The sequence below is a fragment of the Helianthus annuus genome, chromosome 1, assembly GCF_002127325.2.
Source record: "Helianthus annuus cultivar XRQ/B chromosome 1, HanXRQr2.0-SUNRISE, whole genome shotgun sequence".
Lineage (NCBI taxonomy): Eukaryota > Viridiplantae > Streptophyta > Magnoliopsida > Asterales > Asteraceae > Helianthus > Helianthus annuus.
In genome coordinates this window covers 20020816-20043592 of record NC_035433.2, presented here as the reverse complement: position 1 = coordinate 20043592, position 22777 = coordinate 20020816, and positions in this window count along the sequence as shown.

Sequence of the window (22777 nt, the reverse complement as noted above, 5' to 3'; positions counted from 1 at the left end):
AAACGGAATCTACATATCCTCCTTGGGTAGGATATGTACGGCCATCCTCCATAGGTAGGATGCCAATATTAATCCTGCGTATTCTCCTTTGGTAGAACTACGTACGTTCGTCCTCCTTGGGTAGGACAACAACCTTAAACTTACTAGACAAAACTCTATCATGAAGTCTCTCAATTTAGATCGACTTAATCGCCGAGGCCAATGGCGAGCGGGTCATTAGTTAATAGCGCTATTAGGTTTAATAAACCTCACACCGTGCCAGTCGGACGGGCGTGTACTAATGGACTATGGCAAACTGTCAGTGATGATAGACACTGATGTAGGGCACAACTTATTTGCGTTAGTAGTTGATATGGTATGGTCTAGTGGTTCACATGGGGAAGCCCCCACTGATCATTGATATGGTTTGGGTAATAAAGAATGAACTAGTTAATTATGCTTTCAACTACGGGGTAACCCCCACGACAATTACGCCAACGAAAGACAAACCACGTTTTCAGAAACAACTTAAAACTAAACAACCAACCGTGAAATCACTCAACTTTGTTGTTGACTCGTTGTTACATGCCTTACAGGTCGTTAAATGCTTGGAGCTTGCACGAGGAAGGAGTCGTTATGGGATACGGACTGTTATGTTCCGTGTTTAATATTTAAATCCTTATGAACTTTTTAAACTTACGCTTTGGACTTTAAACTTATGAACTATGGACTTATATTTTGGGTTTTACTTTTAATGCTTCCGCTGTTTAATTCGAACTTAGTGAACTAGCTTTGGTCACCAATTGTATTGTGGTTGATTTTATTTACTTATTACGTTGTTCAATATGATTGGTGGCTCGATCCTGGTCATGTCACGCCTCCAAGCGGTGATACTCCGCATGGTGGATTTTGGGGGTGTGACAACGACCTCCTAGGCCGTGTGCTTCGCAGGGCACGACAGTCTATGCGCGATTTAAATATATATTTATTGTTGCTTATATTTGTACATGTATACACTACATAGATACTTTAAATTATAAAGTATAGTTATAGATACATTATATACATGAAGTAATCTTTAATTCAATAGAGTATATACAGGAGAATTTAGTACCCTGTGTAGGTACTAAACACAACATTATTTAGTATATATTCAATTTAAAATCATGCAATTTATACACACATTGTAAATTAAAATATAATCAATATACTACATGGTATAAAACATATTTGAAGACATTTAGGGGGAAATATGAAAGCTATTTTAAAATAATACCTACTGTTAATACCACTTGTAAACACATAAAACAATATTTTTATATAAATGAATTTCAACCTATAAAGCATAATTAGGATAAAGTGAATTAAATAACAGATTTTACTATTAAGTAATATGTAATCCCTGTAACATTTTAACACGAATAATCGTGTATATATCTAGTATATATACATATATTTAGATCTACAAAAAGTAACACATATGTTACTTCGTATTAATTTCCTAACTATATTGTTTAAGTTTTAGGTATTAAAATAACACCTAAATAGCTTAAACAAGTGGCTCTGATACCACCTTCTGTCACGGCCCCCGAACCCACACTGGGAGCGGGGACCGTGAACTAGCCAGATGGTATCGGTGTTTATTAATTACGCAGCGGAAAAATTTTTCATCAGGATCGTAGTTAGGAAATAATTTCAGAGTTTGTAAAACACCAAACTTTTAGTAGTAAACAAATGGGCTAAAACCTATTTTCAATTCAATTGTTTTTATAGGGATAAACTGAAATAAATAAAACATAAATTTCTTCTTTTATTCAGGTATGTATAGCCACTTTATTTAAGCCTTCAGTGCTCCATAGATGGCTTCTATTATCTTTACAGCAAATTACCTAAAACGCGTTTTGAAAATATTTTATCAGTAATAAATACTGGCGAGTTCATTCCATTTTTATAAGGGGAATTGGAATGTAATAATCCCACCTAGACCTTATTGGCCATTAATAATCCCACCTCAGAATATTCCCTCCACCAGTCCCACCTTTCACCCATTTTTCCTACAATGGTCCTCTGTTAAAAAAACTTAACGGAGTTAAGCTTTCTTCCAAACTACAAACAGATATTTTAGGGCTTTTGATCAGAATGATGATACGAGTCCATTGATGTAAAACTTACTTCGAAATGGTACTCCAAGTGACTTGATTTTGGTTAATTGAAAATTTAAACACCCGAATTGAAGCGCCGTTTTCATCGTTTGGAGCACCGTTTCGAAACAAGTTTTACATCAATGGACTCGGATCGTCGTTCTAATCAAAAGCCATAAAAAATATGTTTGTAATTTGGAAAAAAGCTTAACTCCGTTAAGTTTTTTTAACAGGGGACCATTGTAGGAAAAATAGGTGAAAGGTGAAACTGGTGGGGGGAATATTCTGAGGTAGGATTATTAATTGCCAATAAGGTCTAGGTGGGATTATTACAGGTCAATTTCCCTTTTTATAAAATATAATGTTATAGTTTACAGCATCAAGGTTTGTATATTTAATTTATATTTACCCAACTCAATCAGTATTTGTCACATGGTGGCAGTTCTGATGTGACAATGGTCATATCACTCATTGGCTCACTTCATCCAATAGTGAATTTATCAAGTAATAGATATAAAATATATCTTATTATTATTCAAAGTATCTGTCACTAGGCGATTCCCGTGACGATGGTCATATCACTGTTGATCATTCTTTCAACTAGTGACTGTGGTTATAACACTGTTGATCATTCTTTCAACTAGTGCCGGTGGTCGCATCACTGTTGATCGTTTTCTCAACTAGTGATTTTGGTACTATCACTGTTGATCATTCTCTCAACTAGTGACTCTGATCATATTACTTTTGTCAAATATCTTTTCTATGGCACAAGACCCATTAGCACAGAAAATGAAATATATCATTTTCTGTCAAACTAGTAGCTATAACTTTATTAAATACAATATATTAATTAAATAAATATGATATTTTTATTTAATATATTTCGACTAGAAGTTTACAAGTTCAATATATTAAATACCTAAATTACATATATGGGGTAATTAAAGATATACTCGTACTGGGATACCATTAATTAAATGGTACAATCTCTTATATATAAGTGTAACTTTTTATCATGACCCATAGGATAAGCTGTATATAGATTAACTAAATACAAATTAAAGTCTATGTTAATTTATATTAACACCCCATTAAATATCTTTCAAGTATTACAGAAGTTTAAGCGACTTTAGGTGTTATATTATTACAAAGTCATATGGAAATTTTATATATTAAAGTTGTTTTGACTAGAGCATTATGTTATGAAAACTTATGTTTACCGAAGGAGATAATAAATATAAGTTTTTGTAGGGTAAATATAAGTCTATAATAATTATAGTTTTTGCAAAGCATTTTTAAATATAAATGTATCACAAAAAGATGATAAAAAGAAGAATAACTCACTTTGTAACTTTAGGGTTCAACTAGAAAGCCTCCTAGTATTGATGAAACAGTGGTTAACCAAGAGAGGTTAATTCACTGGTCTCGTCAAGTAGGGTTAATCCCTTCTTTCCGAGGATCGGTGGCTAGACCGTCAGCTGGGTTGTCTCTTGCACAAGGGAAACACACCGTGACTCGTAACAAGAAGGAAGAGGTGGGGGGTGCTCCTTGTTACCACTCTCCGGCGTGAGAATCAGTAATTTGCTTGAGCAGCAAAGTGTGTGATCGGAGTAGTACTAAGAGAGTTGTGAAGAGATACCTCAAACCTGGTTTGGGATGGGTATTTATAGCCGAGGAGTAAAGGAGGGTGGTTGAGTTGACAGACTGACGACGCGCCGCCCTTATGCAGGTGTGTCAGGCTTGTCGGCTGTGGAGGTGAAGCCACGTCCTACTGCGATGTCAGTCTGTTGCTTACGTATGTACTGACAGGCGACTGTCATTGGTGCCACTTGCACTGTAGTGTCAGTCCCACTTGCCTCGTGGGCAGGATGCAGTGCCGCGTCGCATCACTGCCTGTGGTAACCGCCATTGTTTCCGCGTTCCCACTCTGGTGAAGACTGGGGGATGCGGTGCTAGGCCGCATCGTCGCTTATGGTGATTGTTGCTATTGTCCAGATCCCTTGTCATGATGAAAAGTGTTCATAGGATGCGGTGCTAGGTCGCATCGCTATGCGTACACCCATTTTCATACACAAGGTAAGGAGATGTTCATAGGATGCGGTGCCAGGCCGCATCGCTTATTCATATCTTCATTCTCTAATCATTTGACATATTAGATTTGATTGTTGTATTCACGCGTGACCGCACGGACACAGATAAGTTATTGCTGGTGGGGGTTTTTGATAAGGGTAATGGTCACTCACGGTCATGCTGACGCGAGATCTGGGACCATACCCCTTCAAGTTCCCCCCCCCCCCCAGTCTAGTGTTGCTCCCTCATGCAAGTTGCATGCGGGAGGAGTACTGGACTATGGTGTCTAGAAGGTAGTTCGTAGTTTGGAGAAGATTCTATACTATGTAGATGGCTCCTGCTTCTAGAAAATCAAGCTGGGAATCCGGTAGAGTCATGTGACGTCTCTTCCGTACCGGTGAGAAAGTTCCGTCTGATGCGGAATTCTCAGCCGAGGATTTTGATCCGGTAGTATGGTCTACCTTTTTCTGATGTCATCAAGGTTAGTTCCACCTGTTGGTGTGTCGAACCAACCTCTGAGATCGTGACTGAAGATGTCCGCGGGGTTCGAACCAACCTTTGAGACGGTGACATAAGATGTCCGCGACCGTAACTCTTGTTGTAACCTTTGCGGTAGCTGATGGAATGCTTTAAGTGCCTTGCTCTCGCTTTATGTTTATTAACTGGACACGAAATGATGATCCCTTTTTTGTGGGGTGTTCATGTTCTTCCAGTTAGCTCTCAAGTAACCGCACGTCCTTTACGGTTACCTCGTTCCTTTGCATTGTTGGTCATGTTTGATCGAACAATGTGGGGTACTTGTGTCATTGTTGGCCGTGTTTGGTCGAACAATGTGAATCTGGATAATGGTCAAATAAACATGGTCATAGGCATAGTCCTGCCCACCATTGTTTATTCTATGCAGCTCATAGGTGGGTAAACAGAGTCATAAGCAAACTTGTTACCACTGTTGCTTGGCTTGTTGCTCAAGGAGATCACCTTAGATACTTAGGAATCTGGGTGAAACTCGTTCGCATTCATTCTGTAGCCACTTTTCTTCATGCTTCGTTGGAAAATAGTTTTCCTGGAAGTAGCTTTGCTCAGCTGCGTGATAGCTTAGTTGTGGCTCTTCCATAGCTACCGTTCGCGGAGTTGCCTTCCGCCGCAACTACTCATGAGTGTCTGCGGTTTGTAGCAGAAGACTCGCTTTAAAAGAGGAAATCTCGTTGATGTGGCTCTTAAAGGATCAGGAGTCAGGGTTGCTGATGTGCGGTCGCGCATCATACTTATCCTTTTCCCTAACGAGAAGTTGTTTGCGTACCCTCTGTGGTTGTGAACCGGACACGAGGGATTTGAAGCTTGAAGAACTTCAAGGTGATGCGGTTTTGTTGTTCCTGAGAAGCGGTTTTCGTAATCCAAAGAACAACGCTGGTTCTGAGTATCTGACACACCTGTACGGGCTCGTGTGTGTCATCTCCGCATATTCCACGTGTGCTCGTGTGTTCATGCGGATATTGATTTATCCCCTTTACATAGTGTAAATATATTTTTTCTATTTTTTGAGGGGATGTAAAAAACGACATGCGGTCTAGGTTATGGTTTGGGACACCATAAAAAACCGCATGCCGCGTACATGAGAGTTATCTTCATTTGTAGCTTTTTGCAAACGTTGTAGACCACACGTGCGAGTTGGTGGAAGTTGGTGAGATTTGCCTGACATGTGCTGAAATGAAAGGATATTTGCACTGCCCGAGGCAATCGCTGCACTGTAGCAGGAGTGTAAAAGTCTCTTTTGTCAGGCGCGTGGGCGGCCACTCGCGCGTGGTAACTGTCAGCGGAACCGTTGCTGTACACGTGTCGATGCATGGTTCGTTTCTTTTACCCACGAGGTTTCGGTAACTGTTCCGCATTAATTGCGATGGGTATATAAGGGGAAACCGTTTGTAGTTTCCCCTCACTTGCTCAAAATTTCAAAAAAAAAAAAAATCCGGTGAGAGAAAGAGATATTCCTTCATCGTCTCCGATCGTTTGTTTGATTTCCGGTGAGGTTTCTGAGTTTTGCACTCATCTTCTTCTTTCTGTCTTCTACCTTACGTTGGCTGAACCATCTAACCCCCATGCTGCTGAGGGTGAAAACCCTGATCTTTCGTCGCCGGCGGCGGCGGGGGAAGAGGAAGGTGGTGCACCGGGTGGTGGTTTGCCGGTGTTGAAGTGGCCAAAGTCGTCGTTCGATCATCTGATGATTGAAGTTCAGATGCCTCAAGAATATGGGGCTATCTACCCACAGGAGGGTGATACCGGTGCTGATGCTCCGGCCGGTTACGTCACCATGTGGGCAGATTTTTTTGGTGACTGCCAAGTTAACCTTTCGGAATGTGACAGAGACGATCATATCGGAGACCATTGTTGTCCCCGGGGCTGACACGGTGGACCATTGAGTGGAAGAAGCTGAACAACACGCAACTGTGGGTGCTGCGGATGATGCTGACTAGGATGAATAGGAAAGCAAGGCCCGTTGTGCGGGAGAAAAGTGGTGGTAAGTACTTTTCTTCTTGTGTGGTTTCCTTATTACCTTATGTGTTACTGATTTGTAATTGTATTATCAGAGGATGCTGCCCTGTGGGGGATATTTGATCTGGATTTTAAGGGCCAGGTTGAAGTGATTGCTTGTGCGGGTGATGAGGATGGGTTCAATGTCATCATCCGTGACAACTTCCGGGTGCCTACGGAGGCCGCACTGGCGGTTGAGTTGCCGCAAGGCAAAGGTATAATGGATATTTTCCCTTTACTTGTTTTGTAAAGAAGATAGCCTTGCTGATTTGCTCATTTGATGGTTAACATGCAGGTGATCTTGGGGCCCTGGGAGATCCTGACGCGAAGGGTGTTCCCAAAAAACAGTTGGAGAAAACTGCGCGGTTTCGCCAGAGGAAAAAGCATAAGCCTGCTGTTGTTCCTCCTTTGGTGCCGCAGGTGGCAGGTATCTCTCGTACTAGTTTCCGCAGATACACCAATTACATGGTAGTGTCTGACACCCTTGAGGGTTTGGGTGTTCCAGGTGGTGGTGCGGCTGCAGGTGGTTCATCTGCGGGTTCCAAACCTGCCAATGAAAAGAAGAAGAGGAAAGCGGAGGAAAAGGCCGATGGTGCTGGTGAGCGGAAACGTCCGAGGTTGAGAACGACTCGGACGGCTGCTGTTACGCAACCAAAACCCGTGGTTGTGGCTGGTAAGTGGATCATACTGTTTACAAGTGTTTGTTATTGTAAGCTTGTAACTTATAGTTATTTTTCCTTTGTTGCAGAACCGCAAGAGGGAATTTTTTCCTTGTTTGACGCTCCTACTTCCCCCGCGCGTGACGCGGCTGCGGATGCGGGGATTAACAAAGAGTTTACAAGAAGCCCCTCTCTTGAAGTGGTTACTGAGCCCTCTGTACAGGCAGAGGATGTTGGGGAGAAGACCGCGGATCAAATCTTTGATGCGGTGGATTCTCATGATAATTTCATCCCCCCCACGGGATAATCTTAATCTGAAGTTTGCTGATGCTGAAAAGCAAAAATCTCCTGCCGCCGAGAAGGCTTCCGGTTCTGCCTCTGGGGGTACGGGTTTTGAAGAACCCTCCATTCAGCCTGGGGAGTCTGAATTGGAGTTCTACTACCGTACCTATACGGAAGACCAGGGTGTGAATTACCATCGTCCCCTTGGAACGTTATGCAAGGGGATGATGTTTCGACTGATCCCTCTGCTTGTAGGGATATTTTGAGTGGTTTGGGCACCCCGTTTGAGGTTTTTCGGGCCCGCGGTTTATCTCATGAAAATCGGATAAACCCACTCTCCTCCATGCTTGTTGGGAGTTCCAAAATGGCGAATGCTATTTGTCACACCCCAACCAATGGCGGAAACATCGGGATGAGACGAAGTGTGAAGATTGCTCGAGACATCATAACACTATTTGTGACGATAATTAAATAATTCCCATTTCATTTCATAACTTTCAATTGTCAACATTACATAAACTCAAGTAACAACAACTTCAAAAGAAATACATGATAACATAAGCAAAATTGATACGACATATTAAACCTAAACGTCTATATGTGTATCTAGGCATCAACGCTACTTCTTTTCATAGCATCGTCATCATCAACCTGTAACATGTTTAAAATACAATTCAATGCAAAAGCAAAGGCAAGTATACAAGTTTGGTACGTACATAACAAAAGATAAGTTTTAAACAATTCCTCATAGCAAGCATGTGATTCAAGATAAACATTTAAATATGGCATGTGTCTAACATATCAAACCAAAAGAGACGCAACATGCTCATGACATAACCTCAAGTCTACGGGCGGGTCGTCAATCCTATAGCGCTACATATGTCACGGTTAGGCTCGTACGAAGTTAATGATAAGTTCAACACATAAGAATCACCCAAGTTTAAAGTATCAAGCCATCACGTATACAAGCATGTTATTGGAATGTTCATGTGTTTAAGCAAAATGTTCATGTGTAAGTTTTTGATAAGTAAAAATGTTACACCCCAAAAGTGGTAAAAGTAAAAAGGGGGAAATACGAGTATACTCACATAATTGCTAAGTCTTCCGATTATCCGATTGTTGACGAGCGAAAGGGATTTGGAGGATGGAACACCGATGTCACCCTATATGGGCAAGCGATGGTGCATGAGTAAACAGAAACACGATGAAGGATATGAATTGGAATTTAGAGTATACCTAGTTGATATATATATATATATATACACGTACATATATATTTTATATAGTTTAAGTAATATTTTAAAATTAATTCTCTCGAAAGTACTGTTGAATATTGTCAAAAAATAAAAATAATCATACATTTATATCTATTTTATAGAGTTTAGTCGAATTTGATAGGTTGAGTTTTATAAAAATTATCCACGTTTTGTTTTTACGGAATTTTACGAAAAACGGACAGAGTTTCCTCTGTTTTTGGACGATCCCGACAACATAAGTTGTCGATATATTTGTCAAAATTCAACAATCAACGAAGCATTATATACTTATACAAGTTTTATAACGAAAATATATACGAGTTTTATACAAGTTTTATACAAGTTTCAAGTAACTAAACATATATAAAATAATAATTAAAATTTGCGTCGTTAAGATTATACCAAGTCTAGGATTGACAGTTGACCAGCTTTGACCAAGTTTGACCAGTTTTGACCCGAACGTCGAACTGAAACTGAACCGAGCTATCACGTGTCGTGAACACGAACCAACTGAAATAATAAAACAACCGGTGATGAATCGGAATTTAAACAAAATACAATTCGAATCAGATTCTAACCTGAACCGACTCTGAACCGGCTTAAACTGAGCCATGAGCCGAGACCCGAACTGGAACTAAACCGATGTTGGCGCCGGAGAATGTGACCCGAACCCAACTGAAATGAACCTGAGCTGAGATTAAACTCGGAACAAGGTGAACTGAACCGAGAACAAACAATACCCGGGAACCAAGACTGGCCTGGATCGCACCGGATTTGGGTTGAACCGGACAGAACTGAGTCGTTGAACGGCTGCCGTCGCCACCGCACCATTGACATCATCAATCACCATCGTCACCTGAAACATCATGAAACCGGCTAGAGAAGATGGATTGAATCGAGTCGCAAAGAAACGAGATGAAGAAAAAGAGAACCAGAAGCTTACCGGAGTGTTGTCGGTGGTCTGTCGGAGAACCAGACTCGAGACGAACGGGAACCACCATCGTCGTCTCTCACCCTTCTCTCTCTCTCTCTCTCTCTCTCTCTCTCTCTCTCGCTGCCCTGTGCCACCACCGAAAGGTGGTTGTCGGCCGGTTAGTTGAGGGGAAGTGGGGGTTCAGTGTGGTGGCTTAAGGCGGAGAAGGGAGGTGAGGGGTGTTGTGGGCGTGGTCGGCCGGAACCGACAGCGGAGGGGGGTCGCCGGAACCGAACTCTGGTCGCCAGAGTATAAACGAGATTGAAGGCATGGGGTGATTAAAAGGGGCTAGGGTTTTTGTAAAGATGAGGAAGAGGGGGTTTAGTTAGTTTAAATAGGTATAGGGTTTCTAGGGGGTTTGGGCCTAAAGCCCGATAGCGGCCCGTTCACGTTTTTTAAACTTATTTTCGCATCCGAACTTTTAGAGAATGATGTCTATTATTTAAAGGTCAAAAAAATTCGTGAAATGACGTCGGTAGTCAAAATTGGTCGCGTTCGCTTGTCATTCGCGTTAAAAGTGCGTAAATTGCGTAGTTTGTCGTTTTAACTCCGTTTTTCGATTCGATTTCGATTATGATTCTAAAAACAGAAAAACGGACATGTATTTCTAGAAATGGAAATACGGAAATATGGAAATACGGGGCGTTACAGTCTCCCCTCCTTTAGGAAATTTCGTCCCGAAATTTATTCAAGAGGAAGACTTTAAGAAGGAAGGAAGGATAGGATTTTGTCAAAAAGTAGTTTATTCGATTAAAACAATTTTAAGCATTAAGCATAAGTATAACGTGCAAGCGTGCGCATAGGAAATGAGTTTAAGCAATTTTTGAACAACTCAAATGAAGAGATAACTTTTTAAAATATGATACCCAAAAACTTTCGTCTAAAATGGTAAGTATTTCGATGGAAAGTGTGGCCGCACTAAAATTTGTAAGAATAATTTCGTTGATTTCAATGAAAAAGAATAATAAATCATTGGCCTATAAGAATTTATTTATTGATGAGGAACAAGAACATTAGGTATTCTAAGTAGAAACGATTTTGGAGGTTACGGCCCATTGAGTATGTTTGCCCATAAATAAGGAATAGCAAGATAGTTTTAACCAAGAAAGTACTTTAAACTTTGAATGCGTAAATGGATTTGTTCGTAATGAGGCTTGTATGAAGGACAACGGATAACGAGGAAATAACAGAGGTAGGAGAGGAAATGATTGGTCTAATAAACGAATGAAAGTATGAGAAAGGGGAAAGTGTGTAATGGACGGACGAAAACGTTGCGTTAAGGATGAGGTCTCGTCGTGGATAATCGGATATCACGCGCTTAGCAATGCGTTTGTGAGTTATTAAAGTTTTGTATCAGGTCTATAAAAGGTCTGTAAAACACCGAATTTCTCATGGCACGTTTTACGAAAGTTCAGTAATATGGTGAAAACACTTATATATAGGAAGTACCAGCGGCGTATCCACCATGTTTTGACCATGTTACATCCGTTTCGTTATTCGTGTCATGTTACGTTCCATGTCTTACGATACACAGTAGTACACTCTATGATTCTCATGCGCATATCACTATAATCCCGTGTGCACCCACGATTATTTTGATTGTCGCATGATCCGCATAGCTTGTACTAGTTGTGTATAAATCAGGGTACTCATAATTTAAAAATAAGAATGTGTACATATAGGAATATAGTATATAAGCAAGTTCACGCTTAAGTATTTGTGGGACCCACGTAAGCGAATCCCGCGGATTGCGCTCGCGCATGGGTACGAATGTATGTATCATGAGTATGAATGAAAGTATAAGCATAAATATGAGTTTAAGTATGATTACACACGTAAGTATGAGTATTGAAATAAAACGTATGAGTAGTATGAGTATAAGTATAAGCATGAAACGTATGAGTATAAGTAAAAATATGAAACATATAAGTATAGGTATAAGCATAAAACGTAATGTTATGAATATGAGTGTGAGTGGAAGTACGAATACTAATGATTGCGTATATAGTATTAATTGAAACGTAACAAAGTTAAGCATGTAAAAGTGCTCAAAAGGTTGAGCATGTAAATACGAATGATATAACTGAAATTGTCGCGATGCAACGACTAAAACGTGTATGATGATATGCATGTACAGTTGTTTAAACGAAATGTTGTGTTTATCGAATCAAAATTAGATTGAGCTTGGTTTGAAAGGTAGAATCTAGTTTGCATATGTAAGAGGATATAAAATACTCATTGGTTAAGCATAATGTATTTTGTAATGAATGGGAATGCTACTTTTGGCTTCAAAAGTTTACGTATGTTGAAAATTGTCGGTCCCCATGAAGTCTTCTAGCCCACGTGTTTTTGAAATTTGAATGGCGAATTAAGCGGTGTAGGAAAAGTTTTCGAAAATAAGTTTGCTTCATTTGCACCAAAACAAGAAATTTTAAATTTTGGAGGTGAAAGCGTCGATCCTTAGAAAGCAAAAGGGTTGGGGATTAAAATTTAACAAATGATTTGTTGATGTTGAAAAGAGTCCTTGGTAAAATGATCATATAACATCCATAAGATCTTATAAGTGTATGAGAAGTGTTTATTTGATTTTGATTAAGAGTAGAAGTCCTTAGTATGATGGTATAATGTGAACGTGTTTTAGTTATTAAATCGAATATGAAGTTCATGGACAAGAGATTCATTGGACCGATCAAATTTGATAGGTAGCATTTCGTAAGGTTTGGAAATTTGGGTAGTGAAACGTTTTAAGACATGATCAAGAATCTCGTATGTATGAGTTGTCTGAAAAATAGATGGTAGGATAAGAAGTATGTTTAAAATAAACAATGTATTTTGAAATTGTATAAGTATGCATTTTGAATAATGATAAACAATTTAGGTATAAAACATGATCGAGTTTGCATAATAAGATATTTTGAAGAGACGTTTTGGTGACGATCACCTAGGTAAGGGAATCACCCCTAACTCGTTGGTGAGGTCGTTTTAAGAAAAGGAGAGTGGAGTTAATCGTCAAGGTAAGGAAGTCACTCCTATCTCGATGATATGTATCCACTCGTCGTTATAAGGAAAATTGAATTTAAGTTATATGAAATCATGCATATGTATAAATGTATGGAAAGATTCAATATGATGTGTGTGTGAGAAGAAAATATCGAAAGAAATTTCAAATTTGAAAGATTGCATCGTATAAAATAAATAGTAGAAAACATGTTCGATTAAAATTTGGGATGGTTCCAAAACGGAACGTTGACTAACCAAAGTGGTCGAAAAGTCTTTCGAATTTGAGGAGCATGCTTTGGCCTAATAGGTGAAATACTCTCGCCGACAAGTCAGTTAACGGTATTTACCCTTCCGGTTTCTACATGTCCCAAATCAATTGAAATTTCGAGACTTGGCGGGATTTATGAAAATCAAGGGGTGGAACTAGTCGACAAGGTACGGGTTTCACCCCTAACTTGGCGATTTAGTATCCTAAGTGTGGTTGGTACTCGTCGGGTCAAAATTTGATTTCAACACCTTGACGAGGGTCCACTAGAATTCAAAATTTGAATTTCACCATCAAGGTGAGGATTTCACTCCTAACTTGGTGGTGAATTTCGGGTAAGAAAGAAAAGTAGAAGGATTGAGAGTCATTCACCAAATTGTGGGTTTCACGCCTATTTTGGTGAAGTCGTCTCGTTTATGTATTACGAGTGGCTTTGATTTTAGTATAAACGAGTAAAAGAAGTATGTTCAAAATAATAATAACAAGTATAAGCATAATGAGCATTTCAAGAAATAATACGTAAAAGGCATTTCAAGTATAACACATAATGATGGAATAATGCAACAAGTATTAACAAACAAAGCAAGTATTAACACAAGAGTGGCATATATGTTTAGAAGGCCAAAAGCAAGTAAATAAGGAGTAAATAATGTATCATGCAAGTGGTAATAGCAAAACATAAGAATAAGGCTCTAGAACTATAGACTAGGTTAAAGCATTCCTACTTTTCCTAATTCCCTATAGTTATGGCTCTGATACCAATCTGTCACACCCCAACCAATGGCGGAAACATCGGGATGAGACGAAGTGTGAAGATTGCTCGAGACATCATAACACTATTTGTGACGATAATTAAATAATTCCCATTTCATTTCATAACTTTCAATTGTCAACATTACATAAACTCAAGTAACAACAACTTCAAAAGAAATACATGATAACATAAGCAAAATTGATACGACATATTAAACCTAAACGTCTATATGTGTATCAAGGCATCAACGCTACTTCTTTTCATAGCATCGTCATCATCAACCTGTAACATGTTTAAAATACAATTCAATGCAAAAGCAAAGGCGAGTATACAAGTTTGGTACGTACATAACAAAAGATAAGTTTTAAACAATTCCTCATAGCAAGCATGTGATTCAAGATAAACATTTAAATATGGCATGTGTCTAACATATCAAACCAAAAGAGACGCAACATGCTCATGACATAACCTCAAGTCTACGGGCGGGTCGTCAATCCTATAGCACTACATATGTCACGGTTAGGCTCGTACGAAGTTAATGATAAGTTCAACACATAAGAATCACCAAAGTTTAAAGTATCAAGCCATCACGTATACAAGCATGTTATAGGAATGTTCATGTGTTTAAGCAAAATGTTCATGTGTAAGTTTTTGATAAGTAAACATGTTACACCCCAAAAGTGGTAAAAGTAAAAAGGGGGAAATACGAGTATACTCACATAATTGCTAAGTCTTCCAATTATCCGATTGTTGACGAGTGAAAGGGATTTGGAGGATGGAACACTGATGTCACCCTATATGGGCAAGCGATGGTGCATGAGTAAACAGAAACACGATGAAGGATATGAATTGGAATTTAGAGTATACCTAGTTGATATATATATATATATATATATATATATATATATATATATATATATATATATATATATATATATATATATATATAGGGGAAGGATGTATATAAAACCCACTTTAATTTAGAAAACCCGGGAAACTCAAAGCTCCCGATGTTTTTTTTTCTTGAAAAAATTTACACATGTTATATACATGTTTTTAAGGGGTTTGGGCAAAAAAAAATCAAAAAAGCACCGAGTAGATATTTAAAAAAAAAATAAACAAGTTTTGGTGTAACACATGTTACATTCATCTGACATATTTGTAACATGTGTTACACCAAAACTTGTTTATTTTTTTTTAAAATATCTATTCGGAGCTTTTTTGATTTTTTTTGCCCAAAACCCTTAAAAACATGTACATAACATGTGTAAATTTTTTCAAGAAAAAAAACATCGGGAGCTTTGAGTTTCCCGGGTTTTCTAAATTAAAGTGGGTTTTCTATAGATACTTACATTATATATATATATATATATATATATACATATATATATATATATATATATATACACGTACATATATATTTTATATAGTTTAAGTAATATTTTAAAATTAATTCTCTCGAAAGTATTGTTGAATATTGTCAAAAAATAAAAATAATCACACATTTATATCTATTTTATAGAGTTTAGTCGAATTTGACAGGTTGAGTTTTATAAAAATTATCCACGTTTTGTTTTTACGGAATTTTACGAAAAACGGACAGAGTTTCCTCTGTTTTTGGACGATCCCGACAACATAAGTTGTCGATATATTTGTCAAAATTCAACAATCAACGAAGCATTATATACTTATACAAGTTTTATAACGAAAATATATACGAGTTTTATACAAGTTTCAAGTAACTAAACATACAAACAATAATAATAAAAATTTGCGTCGTTAAGATTATACCAAGTCTAGGATTGACAGTTGACCAGCTTTGACCAAGTTTGACCAGTTTTGACCCGAACGTCGAACTGAAACTAAACCGAGCTATCACGTGTCGTGAACACGAACCAACTGAAATAATAAAACAACCGGTGATGAATCAGAATTTAAACAAAATACAATTCGAATCAGATTCTAACCTGAACCGACTCTGAACCGGCTTAAACTGAGCCATGAGCCGAGACCCGAACTGGAACTAAACCGATGTTGGCGCCGGAGAATGTGACCCGAACCCAACTGAAATGAACCTGAGCTGAGATTAAACTCGGAACAAGGTGAACTGAACCGAGAACAAACAATACCCAGGAACCAAGACTGGCCTGGATCGCACCGGATCTGGGTTGAACCGGACAGAACTGAGTCGTTGGACGGCTGCCGTCGCCACCGCACCATTGACATCATCAATCACCATCGTCACCTGAAACAGCATGAAACCGGCCAGAGAAGATGGATTGAATCGAGTCGCAAAGAAACGAGATGAAGAAAAAAAGAACCAGAAGCTTACTAGAGTGTTGTCGGTGGTCTGTCGGAGAACCAGACTCGAGACGAACGGGAACCACCATCGTCGTCTCTCACCCTTCTCTCTCTCTCTCTCTCTCTCTCTCTCGCTGCCCTGTGCCACCACCGAAAGGTGGTTGTCGGCCGGTTAGTTGAGGGGAAGTGGGGGTTCAGTGTGGTGGCTTAAGGCGGAGAGGGGAGAGGGGAGGTGAGGGGTGTTATGGGCGTGGTCGGCCGGAACCGATAGCGGAGGGGAGTCGCCGGAACCGAACTCCGGTCGCCGGAGTATAAACGAGATTGAAGGCAGGGGGTGATTAAAAGGGGCATGGGTTTTTGTAAAGATGAGGAAGAGGGGGTTTAGTTAGTTTAAATAGGTATAGGGTTTCTAGGGGGTTTGGGCCTAAAGCCCGATAGCGACCCGTTCATGTTTTTTAAACTTATTTTCGCATCCGAACTTTTAGAGAATGATGTCTATTATTTAAAGGTCAAAAAAATTCGTGAAATGACGTCGGTAGTCAAAATTGGTCGCGTTCGCTTGTCGTTCGCGTTAAAAGTGCGTAAATTGCGTAGTTTGTCGTTTTAACTCCGTTTTTCGATTCGATTCCGATTATGATTCTAAAAACAGAAAAACGGACATGTATTTCTAGAAATGAAATACGGAAATATGGAAATACGGGGCGTTACACTATTATGGAAGACTACAAGGTTTTGGGACGCAAGGAGGAGGAAACTGCTCGCCTGCGGGTTAAGGCCGAGGCGGTTGCTAAGGCTGCTTGGGATGGTGCGAAGCAGCTTGAAAGAGAAAAAGCAGTACAACCAGACTGAGGAGTGGGCTACAACTGCTGGCCTTAAACAGGTTCGTACTCTTGCAAAATTGATTTCTGATGAACGCATGAGTTGGAAAGAATCTTGGGCAAAACAGAATGAAAAGCTGTTTCGTGTTCGTCAGGAGGTGATTAATCTCAAGGCGGCAAATGCTGCTTTGGTAAATGAGAAAGCCGCAACTGAGGCGGTCGCCAAGGAGGCGGAGGCCCGCGCAGCCAAGGGTCTTGAAGAGGAGAATGCTGACCGCACCAATTTAAACAAGACTGTTGAGGGCCTCAAAGTATGAGTTGCTTTTGCTCTTGAGTTTGTTCCTCTGTTTTACAAGTATACTGGAGTATCATTCTATACTTGTGTTTCCTTTGTTGTTGATAGGCTAAAGTGCAGAGCCAAGTGACTATTCTTGAGGATGTCACTGCCCGTGCGGCTGAAGCTGAAGCGCGGGCAACGGAGGCTGCTGAGGCTAGAGATAGCCTGATTTCCTCCTTGGATCAGCTGAAAGCATACCGGGACTGGATGCGTTATCATGGTATCGGGCATGTAAGTATCCGGTGTCTTTGCTATCTTTAGGTTTGCTTTCGCTGACCTTATTACTTGTGTTTTGCAGATTGTTGGGACCATTCTTGATGCGCCTGAAAACGCGGCTGCTATGAACAAGCTTAAGGAGCGCGCGCGGGAGGCAGGATTCAAGGCCGGTTACAACCGATGCATTAGCTATATGAACCCCTTGTACCAAAGCAAATTTACTGATGAACGGTCTGGGTTCCAAGGCGTAGATACTGAAGCGCGGTATGCTGCAGCCATTGAGGCGTACAACAACCTGTCCATTTCCGCCATTAATGATATTGATAACTGCTTGGAGGCGGAGGATTATGTGGACCGCTTGCGGTTGCTGTTTGGTGATCTTGAAGAGTAAGAGGAGGAAGAGACCGCTGGCAGTGGCAAGGGTGATGCGGGTACCAGTGGTACAAAGAAGGATTAGGTTGGCCTGCGTGCCCTTTTTGATTTTCCTCTTTGATGTAAATGTTAGGAAACTTTATGTAAATTTCTTATGCACCGCGTAGGTGTAGAAATTTTTTGGAATACGAAGTTAATCTTTTTGTTCAAATTGTACAAGTCCTTTTTATTACTTGCATTCTTGAACCTGTATGAGTTAATGTTATTGTGAACAACATTATGTCTGAATTTGCCTTTTGCATATCTAGGTGATATGCAAGTATGTGCAGCCTGTGTGTAAGTAAAAATATTTACTTTGTCTTTGGGTGAGCGCATACTTGGAGAACTCTGTTGATTGTGAAGCGCAGTTGAGTATACTCTATACCTTTGTCGTATGAGTATTAGTCAATTCCTGTTTTTATCCCGTTAGGGTTTAGGAATTGTGTAGGTTTTGTAAAAACCGTATGTGCGTATCCAGCCGGATAGACATTTAGTGTTTTGCCCTTGCTGGCCTATTACAATATTTGTGTGTGGTCACCACTTTGTGTGGGTATCGCGAATGAAGATTTTGCCAATCTATTTTTGCAGATACCGCAAAGTGGAACACGCATTTGTAATAGAAGGAAACAAACAATATTGCATTGAATCGTTCATTTATTTATTTACAAATGGCCTGCGGCCTGGTAGGTTTCATGGAAAATGTAAATCATAGCTTACATGTAACAGCGTAGAAGTTGTTGTGCATTCCATGTGCGTGCGATAGGTTCGCCTTCTAATGTTTGTAGATTATATGCGCCTTTGCCCAGGACCTCTTGGACGAGGTAGGGTCCTTCCCACTTCGGGGCAAGTTTCCCTGGGCGTTCTGCGTTAGACGCTTCATTATCACGAAAGACGTAGTCTCCCGGGTTGAAGGTACAAACGCGAACGCGTGCATTGTAGTACTTTTCAAGTTTGGTTTTGTACTTGGCCTCGTTGATTGCTGCGTTTTCACGGCTTTCCTCTAGGAGGTCCAAGTCAACCCTGCGTTCAACACCATTGTCTATCTTGTTGATAGCCAACATTCGGGGTGAAGGGAGACCTATTTCAGCGGGGATCATTGCCTCCGAGCCATAGACCAGTCTAAAGGGTGTCTCACCCCGTTACTTGTCTTTGGGCTAGTCCTGTGAGCCCATAAGATACTAGGGAGCTCATCGACCCAGCCACGTCTGGCTGTTCCCAGCCGTGCCTTGATGCCTTCGACTAAACTTTTATTGATACTCTCTACTTGGTCGTTCCCTTGCAGATGCGCCACTGAGGAGAATATGTGTTCAATGTTTAGTTCCTTTAGCCATTTTTTAAAGTCTTCGGCCGCGAAGTTGGTGCCGTTATCAGTAATGATCCACATTGGTAAACCAAAACGGCAGATGATATGTTCCCAAACAAATTTTCTTGTTATCATAGCGGTGGCCGAGGCAAGCGGTTTTGCTTCCACCCACTTTGTAAAATAGTCGACCGCTACTATGATAAACTTTACCGCACCTGTTGCGTCTGGAAATGGTCCCACCACATCGATTGCCAACTTTTGAAATGGCCATGCGGTGGTGACGGGGATCAGGTTGTTCTTGGGGCGCAAGGTTTTGGGAGCGTGCCACTGATAATTGAAGCATTTGCGCAAGACTTTGACCGCGTCCAGGTGCATGCCGGGCCAGTAGTACCCAACATTCATGATTTTGGCCACCAGCATGCGTGGTCCCGCGTGTATGCTACATATCCCGTCGTGTATCTCTCTGATTAGATACGTGGCATATTGGGGGTCGACGCATCGTAGGAGTGGCCCCAGGTATGACTTGCGGTATAAAATATCGTCTCCCATTTGATAATGACACGCTTTGTATTGCAACTTGCGTTCCTCTGCCTTGCTTTCGGGAGTAACACCTGATTGCAAGTATGCAATGATTGGTGTCATCCAAGATGTTGTACCGTACTAGATGACGTTGACTTGGCGCAGGGGTACTGAGGGATTTTGCAGAATCTCGATGCGTATCTCTTTTCCAGGTGTTGGAAGCTCGTAGATGCGAGTTTTGAGAGTGCACCCGCAGGTTTGTTTTCACTCCGATTGATATGGCGGATATTGAAGGAAGTGAACTTTGCTTTAAGTTGCAGGGCTTGTTCGAGATAGAGGATCATGATATCTCCTTTTGCGGCATAGTCGCCGCGCACTTGGCCTGCAACGAGTAGTGAATCGACGTGTGCCTCCAAGTGTTGGACGCCGAGTTTGACTGCCAAACGCAGCCCTGCCGGTAGAGCCTCATAATATGCCTCATTATTGGTGCTTTTGAAATCGAGGCGGATTACATAGGTGAGCTCTTAGCCGTCGGGGCTGACGAGTCGCAGACCCGCTGTCACACCCCGACCACGAAGAACATACAAATCGTGGCGGAAACATCGGGGAGTGTTGTAACATAATTTATTGTTTCAAATCCATGGCAAATGAAGTTTCGTTTTATTAATCAAATATGAAAGTATACATTGTTTAAACAAGAACCAAAGAGTACATAACATAAATTAACTAGTTCTTGTCTCGTTTTAAGTCACTAAGGCACAGGTCCGCCTAAGTATGTCTTGATAAGTCCTATGCATCATCTCCTGAAAACACATGTGAAAATAGGTACGTCAGCATAAAAATGCCTGTGAGATACATAGGTTTTGTGAAAACAGAATCCATGACTTATGTTTGAGAAAATGTTTAGTCATGAACCTTGTAATTTGCTTTGTTTGTAAATCATTTGAAGAACGGCAAGATCAGATGATATGTATAAATAAGAGAATAATGTATGGTTAACTGAATAACCACGTAAAATGAGTTTGTATAAGATAAGTTGTTTGTAAATCAGGGTCTTGTGAAAAGTGTGTTATTTGTATAAAATGTTATATGTCTCAAATTGAAATGATTCAAATAACGCTACGATATGTAATACCATACAAACACTTATATATAGGAAGTACCAGCGGCATATCCACCATGCTTGTATCATATTACACACGCCTCATTACTTAGATCACTTACTCAAACCAAACCATCAAGATAAAATATTTAACAATTGTAGAAATGTTTATGTATAGTCAAATGTCTATTGTCAAATGTAAATCATGTCAACAGATACAACTGGTTCACATGGTTCAATGGTTACAAACGGTTCATAAAATCAAAGGGTTAAGACGGTTCACATAGTCAAATGGTTACAACGGTTCAAAATGTAGTATAATGTGTTCATATGCTGGATGAGCATATGCAACAGAAATGCAATGTAAAACAATGTACTAAGTATGCACACAATGGGCGTACGTAGCATGAAATGTATTGTAAAGTGATGTACTAAGTATGCACACAATGGGCATACATAGCAATAAATGTAATGAAATCATGTACTATAAATTTACTAATGAACATAGCAAGTATATGATATGAAAACAAGAAAGCATGAAAGTAACAAGTAGGCACATGTGTTTCACCCCAAAACAGTTTAGAAAACAGTAAAAGAGGGGTCTATGTACTCACCTGAGATTGCTTTGTAGTTCTTGTGTAACAACCAAATACTACTAGAGATCACGGATATCAAACGACACCTAATATAGGTAACTATGTTAATATACCGGACCAAAATTGGAGGGTCTGATAGTATGCGGGTTCGTAAACCAAACGAGTATAGAGACTCGTGTAATATGGTTTAACAAAGCCTACATTCTAAAATGAAACTTAACCTAAGTGCTTACGACCCATTACAACCCGTTTAGGTAGCTTATGCTACTTTAACGCGTCGTTCGCGTAGAACGCGTTTGGAACGCCTAACATCGTGACCATAAGGTATAACCTTGGAAGGTTATTCCCTATACAACTATGGTCACCTAATGTGTTTGGTCGGATCCTTACGATCGACCAAATGGGTCGGGTTCGAAAGTATAAGCGATTGTTTAGATCGCTTACCTTACGACCCTATATAAGCACTATACTAAAAGTGACGAGCTAAGCATGTTAGAACATGCTTAACTTAAGTTTAGAAAACAGGTTTGGTATCAAAACAAACGGTTTTGATACCCACGAGTAGTTTGGTTACAAAATACGCAAGAATGCACATTTTGGCCGAAACTACGACTCGTCACTGAGCCTAGATAACGTGGTAATCAGTAGGTATAGTCACTACGGACTATATCCATCGTGATCACGCTCACGTTATGAAGTTCCAACGAACTTCGTGTTGACCATAGGCTGGTTAACGCAGAAAGTCAAACAAAGCTTGACTTTCGGACTCGAAAAGCGAATAAAAGAACGAAAGAACACTTACGAAGGGTCCCCGAAAGCTAATCTCGATCCAGGAGCTCAGGTATGAAGCAAAGGCCTCAACTTAGAGCTTTAGATCAGATTTTTGTGGGTTTTAACCAAAATGGAGGGGGGTGTATTTATAGGAAAAGCAAGACCGTTAGGATCGTTTCTTAAATATCGTGCCACGATCTAATCCGTACATTTGTCGCAAAGTTGTGGTGGCTTATTTTGCCCCCACCATAGGGTTTTGACAAGTGGCATTCGCCTTTGGAGAGTTGAAGGGCTGTTACAAGCTGTTTAAACATTGAATCTGGTCCAGAAGGGGCCTCGCGTGACTCCTAGACCCGTCGCGTCACGCCTAGCCCTTATTTCTGCAGAATTTGCAGAAATGGTCCCTGCACATGTTTCGTTGCGTAACGGCACTTCTAACACCCGTCAAACCCAATTTCAAGCTCCACAATGATGTTAAGACATAGGGAAAATGAA